General features: G+C 41.3%; 1 protein-coding gene and 1 pseudogene across 16 annotated transcripts in view; both read left to right on the top strand.

Annotated features, from left to right (window-relative positions):
• PHACTR1 (phosphatase and actin regulator 1) overlaps nucleotides 1–17269 on the top strand; it is a 586860-nt gene that overhangs the window by 143237 nt on the left and 426354 nt on the right. The window lies entirely within an intron of this gene.
• Nucleotides 1–17269, top strand: part of LOC144582030 (L-lactate dehydrogenase A chain pseudogene) — an 87524-nt pseudogene that overhangs the window by 48931 nt on the left and 21324 nt on the right. The window contains exon 1 of the transcript XR_013533748.1: nucleotides 1–17269. This exon is cut by the window's left edge and continues 48931 nt beyond it; it is cut by the window's right edge and continues 21324 nt beyond it. The product of XR_013533748.1 is annotated as an L-lactate dehydrogenase A chain pseudogene (transcript).

Below are 17269 nucleotides of genomic sequence, written 5' to 3'. Positions count from 1 at the left end.
GCTTATTAATCTTAAACACAGCATTTCTCAATACTCATTGAGAATCTATAATGTTACTTTATGTGTAAATTCAACACATGTGGTCTTAGTATTGATTTTAGTATTAGTATTAGTATTTGTAGTGGCTTGACACTGTTAGGCCAAAGAAAACAAAAAACTCTGAAAAGAAGCATGCATCCTCAATAAGGACAGCAGCTTACAGCCTTCTAGTATAAGAGAAAAATGACTGAATACATCCCAAGGTGCTTCAGTGGCACAGTATCCTCATTAAGATTCATGGTAATAAACCATTTAAAAAGTGCTACTTTATATTCAAGATGCTGTGTTTCCAAAGGCAGGAAAACAGCTAATCTATCTTGAGATATTTCCATCCAAAATCAATTTTTAAAAAATTAAAGCTAAGGCTTAAAGGAACAAAACTCCTCAAAATTTGCCTCTTTGAAACAATTTCTATCTTGCTGATTTAAGTGAGGTTTTAAAACTATTCACTGTTTCCTATATATTATCTTTTATTTGAACTTTGATATATCCCACTGTCTCGATGTGATTAGAAGAAGAGCATTTCCTGAGACAACAGCTGATTGTTGGGCGATGCTAGAATTTAACATGATAAAGGAGAAAAGGATAATAAATGGTCCATGACAACAAATATTATTCTCGATGCAATGCACTGAGATTTTCATTACTCTATCCATAACTTTAGGCTGGATCAATAGCACATAACGATTATAAACGGAGTAACTAAACAACCCACACAGGAAATCAGACCTGTGTGCTAACATTTTTATCCTAAACATCAGAAATAATCACTCACTAATGGAAGATCAAGATATGTCCATTTTCTCTGAAATACTCGTACCAATATACATACATGTGCATATACATGTGTTAAAATACAAGATTTTCTATAAACACAGATATATATAAGGGTGCTTGCTCATATTTCTTTTCTCCTACTATCATTTTTTTCCCAAGCTTCTTTAGGCTCCATTAGACTGAATCAAGGCGCCAATCTCATTTCTATTAAAAATCTAATGTAACTGGTAGAGACTTTTATTTGGAAATTTAATAGCACTTCACTTAAAAAGTGGGGGAGGGGTATTTGATAAAAGGTTTCTCAAGACATTGGTTTGAAGCATGTCTGATTATCTCATTTTAAATGACATTTAATAGGTTTTTCTTTTAGGTCCTGATAAACATTTCAGTCTTACTGATCACTTTGAAAATAAGACATGGGAACTTGAGGAAAATGGATGGGTTTCTGGTTCTGAATGTTTTCTCAAATGGCTTTCTGCTGCCAGAGAACACGAAATGAACTCCCCTGAGAAAGAAATCTACCTCAATTTAAAGGAAGTAAATCTTTCTTCCTTCTTTTCTTTAAAAAGGTCTGTAAATTCTTGGGTTAATGGCTGAGAATCAAAGGACATTCATTAGAACCACTAAAATGCCAAGGAAATGAGACTTTTTTCCCGTGTTTCTCAAAGCACATTTAATCTGATTGACTCCCAGTATCAATGATTGTTCTATCTAGAATGTCATAGACAGGCACTGTTCGTCTTAAATAGAAGTCCAATGACTTTGCAGATGGCGCCTGATTCATCTCACAGTGCAAGTCCTCTAAAGGTGACATGGATGCCCCCGCTCCCCAGCAGGAATTCTCCAGTGGGGCATGAGTTAGGCGCTGCAGTTTTCCCAACATAAGAGCAAGGACAGAAGCTCCCTAGGAGAGTGTGAAAGAATGAGCCAATTAGGAAGGCTTTGCCACATGGCCAGTAGTTCTGGAAGACTTAGTAGCAGAGCCCACACAATTAACAATAAAGCACTTGGGCTTCAGTGTGGTAAGGTCCCATGTCCGTGATTCGGTCAGCCAGACCCTACAGGCATTTCCTTGTATGAACGCATATACTTGCCAGGAAGAGAAGATACCCTATGTGAGAGAATGAGAGAATGCTGAGTGGTCTGCAACCCCCTGTGAAAAGGAGCTTCAGCAGAATTCTTTGGAGACACGGATGATAGGTCTGATTGGAAGAGAAAAAATAGACTACACAGCACACAGTAATGGTAGTGGACAGACTGTGAGCATGTAGGTCAGACAGCCTGGGGCTGTCACAGAGTCCATATGGGCAGGAAGTGCAAGAGCTAGGAAATTTTGAGATTTTGCTGATGTTATGATTTCATTGCTTTGCAGAACTGATGAGGCCTGGCATCGTTCAGGTCCCACCAACTATGATGTCATAAACCATCATCTGTCCAGCATTTAGTAGTTTTGTCATCCCCCAGATAATGAAATAATAATGAGGGAAATGTCTTTCTTCTTTTTCCCCCGGAATTCCTAGGAATATTTGAAATATAAAACAAAAATACACAATTCATATCACCAGGAATTATATTAAACTATTAATTATTAATTAAACCTTACATTAGGAGGTTTAAATTTCCAGAAAATAAATAAAGCCAATATCTGTTCAAAGTGAGGTGAGTCAGAGACTGCTTGATCACTGAGATTTCCTGGGTGACTTCATGCTGCAAAAATTAGTGCCTGCTTCTGTCTCCTGCTCTGGCTTTGAGATCTTAGGGGATTTCTTGTCTTCTGTGTCCTTTCTCCTGTCATGTCCTGGTATTTGACTGCAAGGACTGAAACTTGGAACAGTCATGAATTCTTTCTTTCCTCTTGGCCCCAGTCATATTTTACCTCTTCATCTCCACTACCGATACTTTTTTACTTTTTTATGACAAAATTTCACTTTCGTGGCCTAGGCTGGATGGAGTGCAAGAGCATGATCTTGGCTCTCAGCAACCTCCGCCTCCCGCGATCAAATGATTCTCCTGCCTCAGCCTCCTGAGTAGCTGGGATTATAGGCATTCACCACCACACCCAGATAATTTTGTAGTTTTCGTCCAGACAGGGTTTCTCCATGTTGGTCAGGCTTGTCTGGAATTCCCTACCTCAGGTGATCCACCCGCCTCGGCCTCCCTCCGCTCCCTATTGTTATCCCCAACCCTATGCCAGAAAGTGGATCTCCTTCCTTTTTCACAACTTCCAAGAAGCCACCAGAATAACATTGGTTACTGCTGCCCTAGCCTATGGTCTAACTCCTCCCTCATTTACATGCACTGCGGATACTGCTGGTCAATATGCCTGCACTCTTGCCCATCAGGCCCACGTGCAGATGCAGAGCTGTCTTTCACTTTTGCTCCAGGGAGCCACTGCTAGTTAATCAACTTTGCACACAAGATGAAATTTTTTTGCCATCCCTTCTGTATGACATTGCCTGGGGAAGGAAAACTTCACTCCTTCATCATTTGTTCTCACTTTAGCAGAAAATCACTTTCCCAATTGAGTCTCCAGTCGCTTTTGAGTCTCAGAGTGAGACTCATTCAGTCTTGGTGTTTGTTTCCCAGGGCTGCTGTAACAAAATATCCAAATCCGAGTGGTTTAAAAATAATAGGAATGTGCTGTCTCACAGTCTGAATCCAAGGTGTCAGCAGGGACCTGCTCTGTCTAATGGCTCTAAAGGAGGAGCCTTCCTTGCCTCTTCCAGCTTCTGGTGTTGAGCAGTCCTTGGATGTGTTGGCTTGTAAATGCATCATCCCAGTGAACTCCAGCCTGGAAGACAGAGTGAGACTCTGTCTCAAAAAATATATAATAAAATATAAAAATATTAAAAATTAGGTGTTGCTCTACCAAATGGTTTCCTCTCTTGTCATGTATTCTGTGATTTTTGGTACTACCACTGAAAAACAATATATATTTTTTATTTTATTTATTATTTTGAGACAGAGTCTCACTCTGTTACCCAGGCTGGAGTTCAGTGGTGCAATTTCGGCTCACTGCAACGTTCACCTCCTGGGTTCAAGCGATTCTCCTACCTCAGCCTCCCGAGTAGCTGAGATTACAGGTGCACACCCATATGCCCAGCTAACTTTTCTATTTTTGGTAGAGACGGGGTTTCACCATGTTGGCCAGGCTGGTCTGAAATTCCTGACCTCAGGTGATTCACCCACCTCAGCTTCCAAGATTGCTGGGATTACAGGCGTGAGTCACCATGCCTGGCGGAAAAACAACATGTTTATTATGTTCTAATATGTTGTAAGAGGTATTGAGGCCCTAAGAGAAATTATTGGGAAGCCAATTTGAAGTATCAGTAAATTGATGAGGGCCACGCAATGGCTCAGAGCTGGGGTGACCCATCCTTTCTCCTTTTCTTCCTCCCTATCCTGTAAAAACAAACACATCTAACAACAGAAAACAAAAATCTTACCAAGGAAAGTCATAATCTCAATCAGAAAAACCCAACTTTAGAAATAATAATACCAGACATAGAAATACGGAGGAATGCAGAATAGGATGGCATAGCAGAAGTCAGGAACCAGATTCTGAATCTGCCACTGCCCAGAGTGGCAGAGTTGAGCAAGACAGCTCACTTTCCTGGGAATCCATTTCTTTCACCTGTCATAAAACAGACCAGATGATTTCTGAAATCTCTTTAGATTTATATTTACTGATGTATTTCTAGGCAGCATACAAAAATCCCAAAAAGCCCTCTAGTTCTATGGCCTAAAGCCTTCCAATATTCTGGAGAGCTTTCTGTGGTCGATTCTTCTCAGTGGGTCACAAAAGTATACAATTATTGCTGGTAGGAAATGAAAAAGGTAAACATTGCTCAGAAAGTATTCAAAGAGCACTGATGTTACAAAAAAAAAATCATTCCTCACTCTGATAGTTTATGATAGCAAAGCTTGTAGAACTTGCTTTTAGGATACAAACTCCTTATCCCAACATGCTGAAATCAGGGCAATCTCTGGAAGTCACTGACTCTTGGGTCTGATGAGTATGTAAATTCATCACCTTGCTTTGTCAGCACTGGGCGTAATGCATCCTACATGAAGAAATTGTAACTTACATCCTAAAATCTCTAGGTGACTTCGCTGCTGTGGAACCTTTGCTATATTATTGCAACCTGAAGCATCGATAATCCAGCCTTCTAACCTAAATCTCCAGCACTGCCAATTTCAACTCAATTTATTCAAAAGGCACATATTAAGTGTCTACTGTCAAGAAACAAACATTACAAAATGTATAAAATTGAATTAAAAAATCCTGGGCTCAAAAATTGTACTCTCTTGCAGAAATCGTAGACCTACGTCATGTGTGCTGCCATCGCCTTGCTCCAGTGTCCCTTGCAGACTTTTTTTTGTTCCTGTTGATGGACACAGCTTCAGCATGTTTGACAAAACACCTAGACAGGCAAAAAGAAGCTGATCAGATTTGGCACAGGAGATAATATCTATTTGTTAACTCTGGTTGGCATGTCATGTCATGAGTCAAGACAATTTTTTAAAATGCAAAGTCGGGATTCAAATAATGTGCTAAGAGAGGGAAAATGAAGGAGGATTTATTCAGAATGAAAGGAGCAGAGAGGGTGTATTAGTCCGTTCTCACACGGCTAAAAAGAACATACCTGAGGCTGGGTAAATTATAAAGGCAAGAGGTTTGATTGATTCACGGTTCGTCATTGCTGGGAAAGCCTCAGGAAACTTACAATCGTGGTGGAAGGCACCTCTTCACAGGGTGGCAGGAGGGAGAATGAATAGCCAGTGAAGGGGGAAGCTGCTTATAAAACCATCAGACCTTGTGAAAGCTAACTCACTATCATGAGAACAGGATGTGAAACTGCCCCCATGATTCAATTATCACTACCTGGCCCCTCCCATGACACGTAGGGATTATGGGAACTGTATAGCATTCAAGATGAGATTTGGGTGGGGACACAGCCAAACCATATCTGAGGGCTTCATGGATGAGAAGGTACTTACAAGAGACTTTACAAAATTAATATGATGTCAGTAGATAGACATCATATTTAGGGCATGAATGAATTCGTGTCTAGGACATGAATATTCCTGACTGTGATAACAGCAGGAACAAAGATGTATAGGAGTTGTCAATACATATAGGTGGAACAACATGCATTGACAACCCCTGGTGACTGGGTTATGTGTGTATATAAGGCTATAGTGGGAACCAAAACATAACTAAGAGTTATGCCATGAAAAGCCTTCAATATATTAGGAAATTGAATTTTTTATTCTGAGATGGTGGAAATGCTTTTAAGGGAAAGCAATAATGTACTACTTTAATCAATTAATTTAAAATGGAACAATAAATGCCTAAAGTACCCATTTCTCCAAAGAGCTGCAAAGCACAAGTTTTCTCTAAAATCTGCTTAAAGCTTTGTCATGGAAATGTGTATGTTTCTTTTTTATTTCATTCCCTCAGATGTAGGGTAGTAGGCCAGGCTAATAGGTTGTATTTTTGGTTGAACAACTTGTCTCAGAGGATGTTTGTACCTTGGTAGCATTTTCCCTCCTTTCTATCAAATCTGGGTAGACTGCTTTGTTGTGTAGGTAACGAAATATCGCTGTAAGATGGGTGAATTTTTGTCCAGGGACTTCCTGAATACCTAATTTTTAAAACATTTTGCTCAGTTTCTGCACAGTGAAACAAACTCAACAGAGTAAACAGACAACCTACAGAATGGGAGAAAATATTTGCAAACTATGAATCCAACAAAGGTCTGATACCCAGAATCTATAAGGAATGTAAACTAATCAACAAGAAAAAAACAAGCCCATTAAAACGTGGGCAGGGGATGGGAACAAACACTTCTCAAAAGACATACAAGAGGCTAAGAAACATATGAAAAAATGCTCAACGTTTTGACTTGCATCAGAGGGATGCAAGCCGAAACTACAATGGGGTAGTAGTATGTTACACCAGTCAGAATGGCTATTACGAAAAAGTCAAAAATATCAGCTGTTGGCAAGGTTGTAGAGAAAATGGAAGACTTATATGTTGGTGGGAATGCAAATTAGTTCAGCCTCTGTGGAAAGCAGTTTAGAGTTTTCTCAAAGAACTAAAAATACATAGAACTATCATTCTACCCAGTAATCCCATGTGTGTGTAGATGGTCCCTCCTCCCCAAGCTCTGGTCTTTTCACTCCCTTTAATGGGTACCTTTGTACACTATTCCTATAGACAGCAACATGCTCAGTAGTCTGAAGCTGTAACAAAGCTTCACCATTGTGAAAGCTTGTCCTCTGCTTATTAGAACTATTCAAATATACTAGTTTACAAAGCTGTAAAATGATAGCTTTGAACTTCTTGATGTTCCAGGACAGTCCCGCTTCTTGACAGCCTCCTACATTGTTCCCACAAATGTCCTTGATCTTGTTGGATTTGGGGGATTCGTTTCTGACATAAGGAATCGAATGTGTGGTATGTTTTCCTCCACCTATAAAACCTAATGATTCCATTCCCCTAGGGAATGCAGATGGCTCAATGATGGGAGAGCACCGTTTTGGCCCTAGGTTCCATCCTTTGCTTTTTGTCCTTTCCCTCCTCCCTCCCCACCCTAAGAAAGGCACCCACCTCCAAGAGGAACAGCTGAGGGAGCCTCAGAGATACCCGCTTCCTGCTTGAGAGAGTGATTCTAGAGGGAGATTTACAACTCTTTCAGTTATGTTTTCTGTCGTCTGGGGATAGGCATGGTACTCAGCAAATTTCAGCCCAAGCAACAGTTTTGGGGAAGAAGCATAATGACAATAATGCCAGAATTTATTCTTTCCCTGTGCCTAAGTAATTCAAGCTGATGGAGGTGTTCGTGGTTACAGACTGAAAGACTTTCACTTCCTCTTATCTAGAACAAATTACAGTATATCAAGCAAGCAGATTGCACATATTATAGGACCTGAGCTTTTCCCGGTAAAGGAAAAGAGTCAGAAAAATATTAGGATTGCATTTTTAACTTCACTTATGGGCTACTTTAACCTCTTCCTCTCTCCCCACCCTTCCACCCCCACATCCCTGGTAGAGGACTGACTCCATGCAACTCTGAAATTCTCCCATCAGTTTTCCTCCCCGCCCCCAAAAAAAGAATGGAAAAGTTTCAAGAATTCCCCCCCTGCACCCTAGGACTGCTATTTTTTTTTAATGTCAGAAAGAATTGGTACCTACAAGGCTCCGCCCACTCAATCATCTTTCCTCCCACACACATGCCATGTCTTTGCAGGCTGATTTGGGGTAATTGAGAAGTCATATTCAAAATGTACCATTTATGTTCACAACAGTTAAGGATGCTCTGCAGGGTGCCCAACTTCCCTCTGCAAATAAAATGCTATGCAAGTTGCCTTGCTGAGAAGAGACTCTCTGCTTTGGTGACAGAAAAGAAATACCAACAATAGATGGGAAGGGTTTCCAGCAGGATCATATGCTAGGAAATCAAGTGGCCTGTAGGTGCTAAACTAGCTTTCTGTTTCTCACTGCTGTTGCACTGAATCAAAGCTTTTGAAGGAAATACGTGGTACCTTACGGGTTACGGGCCATCATGCCATTTTGCAAAATGCTTTTTAATCCTCCTCTCTCCCTCCCCTCAGTTGCCTGTTGTGTTTGCTAAGCTTTAAGCTTAGCTAATAGTTTGGAACCTGTAGTGATGACAGAGAGAGAAAGAGAGAGAGAGAGGAGAGAGAGATGAAAGAATAGAGATACAGAGAGAGCTATGGAGAGACAGAGATATAGATATAAAGAAGAGAGGGAGACATAGAGATACAGGAAGAATGAAGAGAAAGAACTAGGGAAACAGAAAAAGAATAGACAGAGGGAAAGTGAGAGATGTAGGAGATAAAGATACAGAAATATAAAAGTAGAGATGAGAGAGAAAGATGAGATCGAGAGGTAGAGGTAAAAATAGGGAGGTCAGGGAGAACTGGACATGAGTGTCTTCTGTCCTAGGGTTGAGGGCGGACCTCTATGGGAACCGTCCACTAGGGAGAGTAGGCAGTAAGTCAACCAGGAGGCACTGAATCTGACTTATGTAAATACAAGACTAAAGAATCACAGAATGTAAAGGTCAGTAATCCAGTTTAACACCAGCTTTTAAGCTGAAATGAGAAGAGCTCTTGGAGAGATTTCATGGTTTATCTGGGGTCACACAGCTAATTGAGATACTAGGGTTCACCAGGCTACAAGCTGCATCAGGCACTGATGACAGGAAAATATTCAGGTCTCCAACAGAGAGGGGTTGCAGCATACTTAGGCAAATGCTCAGTTTTGGACCTCCAGCCTGGGTATTTGTACTGGTCTCTTCAGTTCAGAGGTCAAGACCAAAACTCAGGTCACGAGGCCCTCATCCTAGCACTCTAGCCTTCACAGGAGGCACCTGTCTATCTTCTGCATCTTCTGCGCTGGCTGCTTCTAGGAGGCAAAGGAACCTTGAACCTTAATAGCCTCATTGCAAACCAGAAATAACAATACCTAAATAATCGGGTTTTTCCAACAACTGAATTACCTAATATACAAGTTATTTCTATTTGTCATGCTCTTTTCTAAATTCTTAGCATGTACCAATTCCTTTGTTAGTAACCATAATGATTTCCAGCTCAGTTATTATCCCCACTTCATTGAAGGGGAGAATGAGGTACAGAGAGGGCAACTGACTTGCCCCAGAGGTGAATTAATTCGATGTTTGACAAGGTGCAGATGAATGGAGGAATCAGAATTTTAACACTAGCATTCTTGCTGGAGAAACCCAGTCCATTATCACAGCTCTCTCTCTCAACGCCTAATACACAGTAGCACTTCACAAAAGGCAAATTCACTGTCACTATCAGCATTAAGAATTTTAAAGTCATGGTTACCACATTGCAAGATGGTCAAACATCAATAGGTTATTTGTTGGGGTTTTTCCTCCTTTCGTTTCTTACATGATTTAAGTAGATTATCAGAGGAAGAAGCAAGGGGAAGGGAGGAACTGGCCTGTCGTCTGTGTGTGGGTAGACACATAAGACAGTCTGTATGACTAGGCCCCTCTGTTTTTAGACTAACATTGCCACAGTTCCACACCAATCCATAGACATATGTGCTGGGAGTAAGTTCAGGTGCTAAAGCCGGGTGCAGTGGCTCACGCCTGTAATCCTAGCACTTGGGAGGCTGAGGTGGGCAGATCACAAGGTCAGGAGATCAAGACCATCCTGGCCAACATGGTGAAACCCCGTCTCTACTAAAAATACAAAGCTTAGCTGGACTCGGTGACATGAGCCTGTAATCCTGCTACTCGGTAGGCTGAAGCAGGAAAATCACCTGAACCAGGGAGTCAAGGTTGCAGTGAGCTGAGATCGTACCACTGTACTTCAGCCCGGTGACAGAGTGAGACTCCATCTCAAAAAAAAAAAAAGGAAGTTCAGGTGATCATTGCATAAGCCAACCATTCTAACCCTTCATATTTCTGAAGTTCCTTAAGGAGTGATAACCAGCTTTTTTTCTTGTTGTTCATGATGAGATGGTATGCATTTCTAAAGATGCATTTGATATGAAAAGACATATTCTAGAGTTGTCAATCCCAGTAGAGAAAAAGGAGAGGACACGTGAAGCCAGGAGTGGGTGGGAGATGTCCGCAGTCTTTCAAGACAAGTGGATCAAGACCCTTTCATCAATTTCACCAAAATAGCACCTGGGGAAGAAGACGAAGATACTGCAGAGAAACATGGAATGGCAGAGAAAGAAAGGGGCAGTGGGAAAGGGTGAGGGGAGGGGAAAGAGAAGAAAGTTGTCAAATTCTTTCTTACTGCCCTGAAAATAGCAGAAGGCATATGTCCTGGTCTTTCCCAGGGGATCATAGAGAGAGTGTAGCAACAGTTTATGGAAACTTAAGGAGTGTTTAAGGAGTGCTGGAGCACCTGCCTCCAAGTCCGGATCCCACTGCTGTGTGCCCCTGATGCCCGCCCGACATGCATTCCTGGTTCCTTTTGGTTCCAAGTCCAAAATGGCAACTCTCAAGGATCAGCTGATTCATAACCTTCTAAAGGAAGAACAGACCCTTCAGAATAAGATTACAGTTGTTGGGGTTGGTGCTGTTGGTATGGCCTGTGCCATCAGTATCTTAATGAAGGACTTGGCAGATGAACTTGCTCTTGTTGATGTCATTGAAGACAAATTGAAGGGAGAGCTGATGGATCTCCAACATAGCAGCCTTATCCTTAGAACACCAAAGATTGTCTCTGGAAAAGATTATAATGTAACTGCAAACTCCAAGCTGGTCATTATTACGGCTGGGGCACGTCAGCAAGAGGGAGAAAGCCATCTTCATCTGGTCCAGCGTAACGTGAACATCTTTAAATTCATCATTCCTAATGTTGTAAAATACAGCCCGAACTGCAAGTTGCTTATTGTTTCAAATCCAGTGGATATCTTGACCTAAGTGCCTTGGAAGATAAGTGGCTTTCCCAAAAACTGTGTTATTGGAAGTGTTTGCAATCTGGATTCAGCCCGATTCCATTACCTGATGGGGGAAAGGCTGGGAGTTCACCCATTAAGCTGTCATGGGTGGGTCCTTGGGGAACATGGAGATTCCAGTGTGCCTGTGTGGAGTGGAGTGAATGTTGCTGGTGTCTCCCTGAAGACTCTGCACCCAGATTTAGGGACTGATACAGATAAGGAACAGTGGAAAGAGGTTCACAAGCAGGTGGTTGAGAGTGCTTACGAGGGGATCAAACTCAAAGGCGACACATCCTGGGCCATTGGACTTTCTGTGGCAGATTTGGCAGAGACTATAATGAAGAATCTTAGGCGGGTGCACCCAGTTTCCACCATGATTGAGGGTCTCTATGGAATAAAGGATGATGTCTTCCTTAGTGTTCCTTGCATTTTGGGACAGAATGGAATCTCAGACATTGTGAAGGTGACTCTGACTCCTGAGGAAGAGGCCCGTTTGAGGAAGAGTGCAGATACACTTTGGGGGATCCAGAAAGAGCTGCAATTTTCAAGTCTTCTGATGTCACACCATTTCACTGTCTAGGCCACAACAGGATTTTAGCTGGAGGTTGTGCATGCTGTCCTTTTTATCTGATCTGTGATGAAAGCAGTCATATTTTAAGATGGACTGGGACAAACATCAATTCCAGAAGTTAGAAATAGGAATGGTTTGTAAAGTCCTACAGCTATATTCTGATGCTGGATGGTGGTAACCTTGTGTAGTCCTAAACTGGTTAGTGTGAAATAGTTCTGCCAACTCTGAGGCACCACTGCCAGTGCTGCGCATGCTGCAGTTGCCCCTTGAGCCAGAGAGATGTTCATTTGTTATATAAGTTCCTGGCTCCTTCACTGAACATGCCTAGTCCAACATTTTTTCCCAGTCAGTCATATCCTGGCATTCAGTGTATAGATCCAATATCGCATGTCTTGTTCCAAAGGATCTTATTTTGTGAACTATATAAGTAGTGTACCTTGCCATACAATGTAAAAAGATCTACATGTAAACAGTGCAACCAACTATCCAAGTGTTACACCAACTAAAACCCCCAATAAACCTTGAACAGTGAAAAAAAAAAAAGGACTGTTTAAAACATGGCCAGGACATAGACCCCAGGCAGGCATTCTATTCATGCAGAGCAAAAAGAAATTAATATCTTCTAGTTGTCTTTTCACCAAAAGCCAAGAAAATATAGGAACCTCAATTCTGCTTGGAGCCTCCACTTTGCAGAACCCCTTTTTTAGGTGAGAAATATCCTGAAACTTGCCCAGTAGTCAGTTCCATGTCCTTGTGAATTCTGCTTTACAATCAATAGCAAAATTCAATACTCTTCTCTTCATCCAAGCCCCTTTCTACTGCCACCCACATCCTTCTCCTAATCTGCATCCCCCTCAGAGCTGACTGTGCTTCAGGTAGAACAGCCCTGGGCCTCAAGAGACTCATAGGGCATTGCTATATTCCCAGCCTGTGGCTGACGGCGGTTCCCCAAAGCATACAGAATGAGGGACAAATGTAGTAGAGCATGTAGATTCCTCTATCACCCACCTCCACCTCATAGCCCAACCCTATTTCCCACCCCTAGCACTACCTGCCTACGAATCCAGTCCTGTCTCATATTCCCTGCACCTCTGCCTAAGTCCAGCCCCATCCCAGCTTCTTGCACCTCCTCCTGATGATCTAGTCCTAGCCTCAGCCACCTGCGCCTCTTCCTAATGGTCCATCTTCAGCATCTCCACCTTCGTGTCTAGCACTAGCCCCTATTTTGTACCACAATATGGGTCCTCCTGCAGCTCTCCCTGATGGTCCAGCCCTATCTACCATGTCCTGCATCGTCCCCCGATGATCCAGCCCTATGCTTGACACTCCAACTAAACTGGGCTCTTTACTGCATAGCAAACCCGTCCTCCCCCTTCCTGCTGACCACAGTGCTTCTGTTCATCACGTTCACTCTGCCTGAATGTCCTTCACAGTCTCTATTCTTGAAATCTCCCCACCTACATGAGATTCTTTTAGATTCTTGGTCTGTGGCTCTTTTTAGCCACCTCTCTTTGAGTACTTAGCACATTCTATTTTGCAGTTCTGTACATTGGAGTGCATCTTTCACACATACAAGAGTATAAAGTCATGAACTTGAGTACATTCGCCTCAGATCTTTTTAGCAGTAGTTCCTGAGCTCTTCCTCTGTGTCAGGGATTGTCCTCTGTGCTAGGGTTATGAGGTAACTAAACCATGACCTTAGATGACCTTATGTGATAGTCTGGTTATTTATATTCCCCTGCAACACCTGGCTAAGTGCCTGTAACACTTTCTCATACATTTTATTAGATCAAATGAAAGAGGAGAAGCAAATTAGCTGGCTGAATGATCACTGTGGCTGAATAAGGGCATGGAAAACAAAACAAAACTCCAGTGCTTTCCCTGTATCAACAACATCTCTAATTGGCTCAAGGTAAACATGCACATTGTCTTCAATAAGATGTCAGAGAATGCAGCAGTACCTGTAGGTGTAATAACACAGTGCTCTGTCAATTCATAGAGATTCTTTGACACTCTCATTTCAGGCAAAGAAATGTGTATCTTGCTTAGAATGGGCTTTTCTCTTTTTTTCTTCTTTTTTTTAAGACCATTGCTATGTAATCTAATTCAGTCCTTTTAAATGGAAGATTCATTAATGTATGATTACATGTTTCATCAAGGAGATTTTATAAACTCCCCATTTGGAGAGGGATTTGGTAGAATGATTTTTATTAGAAAATGTCAGCCTGTGAAACGTTTAAAATTACAAGCTTCTAGAAAACGTGCTGGAGCCTGATTCGTTGGAGATTTTATTTGAAGGGTCTGTGTCTCTACATCAGACACATCTATAATTGCACATATACATGTAATTGCACATATACAGATACACAGGTCACACACCCACGTGTGTTTTTCTCTTTCTCCACCTTTGCATGCTGACATATGTTAAGTCTCTCTTCCTGGGTACATCAAAGCCTCTTAAGCCCATCCTCATACTTCCATTTCCAACTAGGAGTCAACAGACTGCTCAGAGTTGGGAAACTGACTTTTATCAGCTTCTAAAAGGCTTCACCAAAGCAGCTTTGTTTCTGTTTTTTTTTTTAAAACAAACTCTACAAAAACAAGAGCTAATAGTAGACAGGGAAAGTAGTTAATCCTCATACTCAGAAAATAAAATGACTTTCTTGGGACTAAGACTTGAGTAATCATCTGTAATCAATGTATTTCGGCTTGTGTAGAAGTAATCTAAGAGACTCCTAGCAAATGTGCGGCTGCAACTTTACAGAAAGACCCAAATCTAATCTTTCTAGGAAGGGATGACAGGGATATGATCGCATCTAAGAAAGCTGAAAACTAATAAAGACTTCCTAGCAGAAAATGGACTTCATAGATCCAAGGAAAAGGGGACAGATGAAAAGAATGTGTTGGTAACTTGCTCACCACTCTGTGCTACTGGACTTTGGGACATCAGCGTGGATCACACACCTGATTCACTAGATATTTACATGTCCCAGAACTACCCTAAAAAATGCCTCAAAACTCTGCCCTGTGTCCAAATGTTCTAATAATCTTACAAATGCTTTTTACAGTTAGTTTGTCGTAATCATAGTCCTAAAAGAGATGCTCACATGCCATTTGACTTATAAGCCTTTTAAGCCTCAATATATCAGAGTTCCCCCTTTGACTATGTGGTTTATTATGGGGCTGATTGGATCCTTTTATCTGCAGCATTTCCTGCATTCTAGATTTAGCTTATTTCACCCCCACAGTGTCATTTACCATGTTGCTCTATACCCAATATTTTCTGAAAACTGGCCTAAGATTCAAGTTCAGTTCTTTACCAAGAATATTTCACGGTTAGTCATCTAAGGTCTGATTGTCCCCTGTTGAGTGACGTAAAGGTTGATGAATGGGCTTAGTTAAGGCATTGTCAGCTAGATCCATCCATTCTGAAGTTCCTCACTAATCTTTTATCTAAACATTTTCACAACCGTTGATGACTGTCACCTAGATTCACTATTTTATTACAGGTTAAAATGGTTATTTTATAATTCTCCCATTTCTTTTGCATTGATTAACTGGTATTTTTCTACAAAGAAAATCATCCCTTCATCAAACATTTGGTTACCATGAAATAGTTTGTGAAATCGTTTGTATGTGAAAGAGAGGTTTGTGATCAATGTTTCCCTTTTATTTATCAATTTTCAGAATGAGTTAGTGACCAATGAGTTTCGTACCATTACAAACATGACTTTTATTTATTTGTTTAGTTATTTATTTTGAGCTAGAATGTCACTCTGCTGCCCATAATCTAGATGCTAAGGGTTCTACCTGCTACTGTATTTCCATCGCCTGTAAGCTTTATCAGCTGGGTCTGAGCTAGAAATACATAAGGGTATTGTGGCTACATTAAAAAAAAGATGTTGTATCTGTTAATGGTACATACTGCAATAACTATTAGTGATATATGGCACAAGAGCTTGGATTTGTCTTTAAATACCATAACTAAAACTAGAAGTAGGAGAATGGAAAAAAATAAACTTGGAAAATGTTAGAGATGAATGATGGATGCATGGGAGTTTAGTATACTATTAACTCTTACTGGATGTTTGAAAATCTCCATGGTAAAAAGCTTAAGAAGGGGATAATATCTCACAAATACACAGATAAACACACACATATACATGCAAATATACACCTGCCTTTTCACTTCTCTGCTCTTTGATTTTATGTACATATGTACATAACCACTTAATTACTCAACTCTCCATGTATGTTGATACAAGAAAGAATATAGGGGATATAGGATGTGACTATTTTAGTTTCAGAAAGGAGCGATCCCTATTATACATCAATTGTGAGCCTGGTTTCTTTCAGTCCTGTAGTTTGTAGTTCAACTTCTTTCCCCCATGCCATCAAAATGTCCCCTGAAGTTCCTCATCATTCATGTTCTTCACCACAGTCCTTTAGACATGCTGCATCCAGGTACATCCTTCTCAAGGGGACAGGGCCCAAATCTTTGTGCCATCAACACCTGGCATTCCTGTGGTTGGTTGTACAGCTCTTCCAGGCCCATTTTTCTCTTGAATTCTAAATATATTTCTTAGTTCCTTCCTTTCATCAATTCTTTCTCTTTTTTCTTTTCTTTTCCTTCCTTCCTTCCTTCCTTCCTTCCTTCCTTCCTTCCTTCCTTCCTTCCTCTCTCCTTTATACCTCTCTCTTTCCTTTCCCCTTTCCTTTCCTCAGGGTCTTGCTCTGTTGCCCAGGCTGGAGTACAATATGGCATGGTCATGGCTCACTGCAGCCTCAAACTCCTGGGCTCAAGTGATCCTCTCACCTCAGCCTCCCAAGTAGCTGGGACTATATGGGTGGAACATTACCATACCCAGCTAACTTTTTAGAAAATTATTTTGTAGAGATAGGATCTTTCCATGTCGCCCGGGCTGGTCTTAAACTCCTAGGCTCAAATGATCTTCCCACATTAGCCTCCCAAAGTGCTGGGATTACAAGTGTGAGCCACCTTGCCTGGCCTAATACATTTCTTAAGATAAAACCAGTCTGGATCAGAGATGAAAAAAGCAATAAACATTTATTCAAAATATGCTATGTCACCGTGCTGGCCACTAGATATGCAAACATAAATAAAACTCAATGCCTGCTCTCAAGGGCATTATGTTTTAGTGGGAGAGAAAGCTGTAAACACCTAAGTGCATTACCAAGCCTGTAGGTCCCTCAGAAGTTAGTGGAAAAGAATAAAAGGTTTCAATAGGCTGGGCACGGTGGCTCAAGCCTATAATCCCAGCACTTTGGGAGGCCGAGGCGGGTGGATCACGAGGTCAAGAGATCGAGACCATCCTGGTCAACATGGTGAAACCCCGTCTCTACTAATAATACAAAAAATTAGCTGGGCACGGTCGCACGTGCCTGTAATCCCAGCTACTCAGGAG

Source organism: Callithrix jacchus, chromosome 4 (genome assembly GCF_049354715.1).
Source record: "Callithrix jacchus isolate 240 chromosome 4, calJac240_pri, whole genome shotgun sequence".
NCBI classification, from domain to species: domain Eukaryota; kingdom Metazoa; phylum Chordata; class Mammalia; order Primates; family Cebidae; genus Callithrix; species Callithrix jacchus.
Note: the sequence above shows the minus strand (reverse complement) of the source record. Positions and strands in the feature narration are given on the sequence as shown.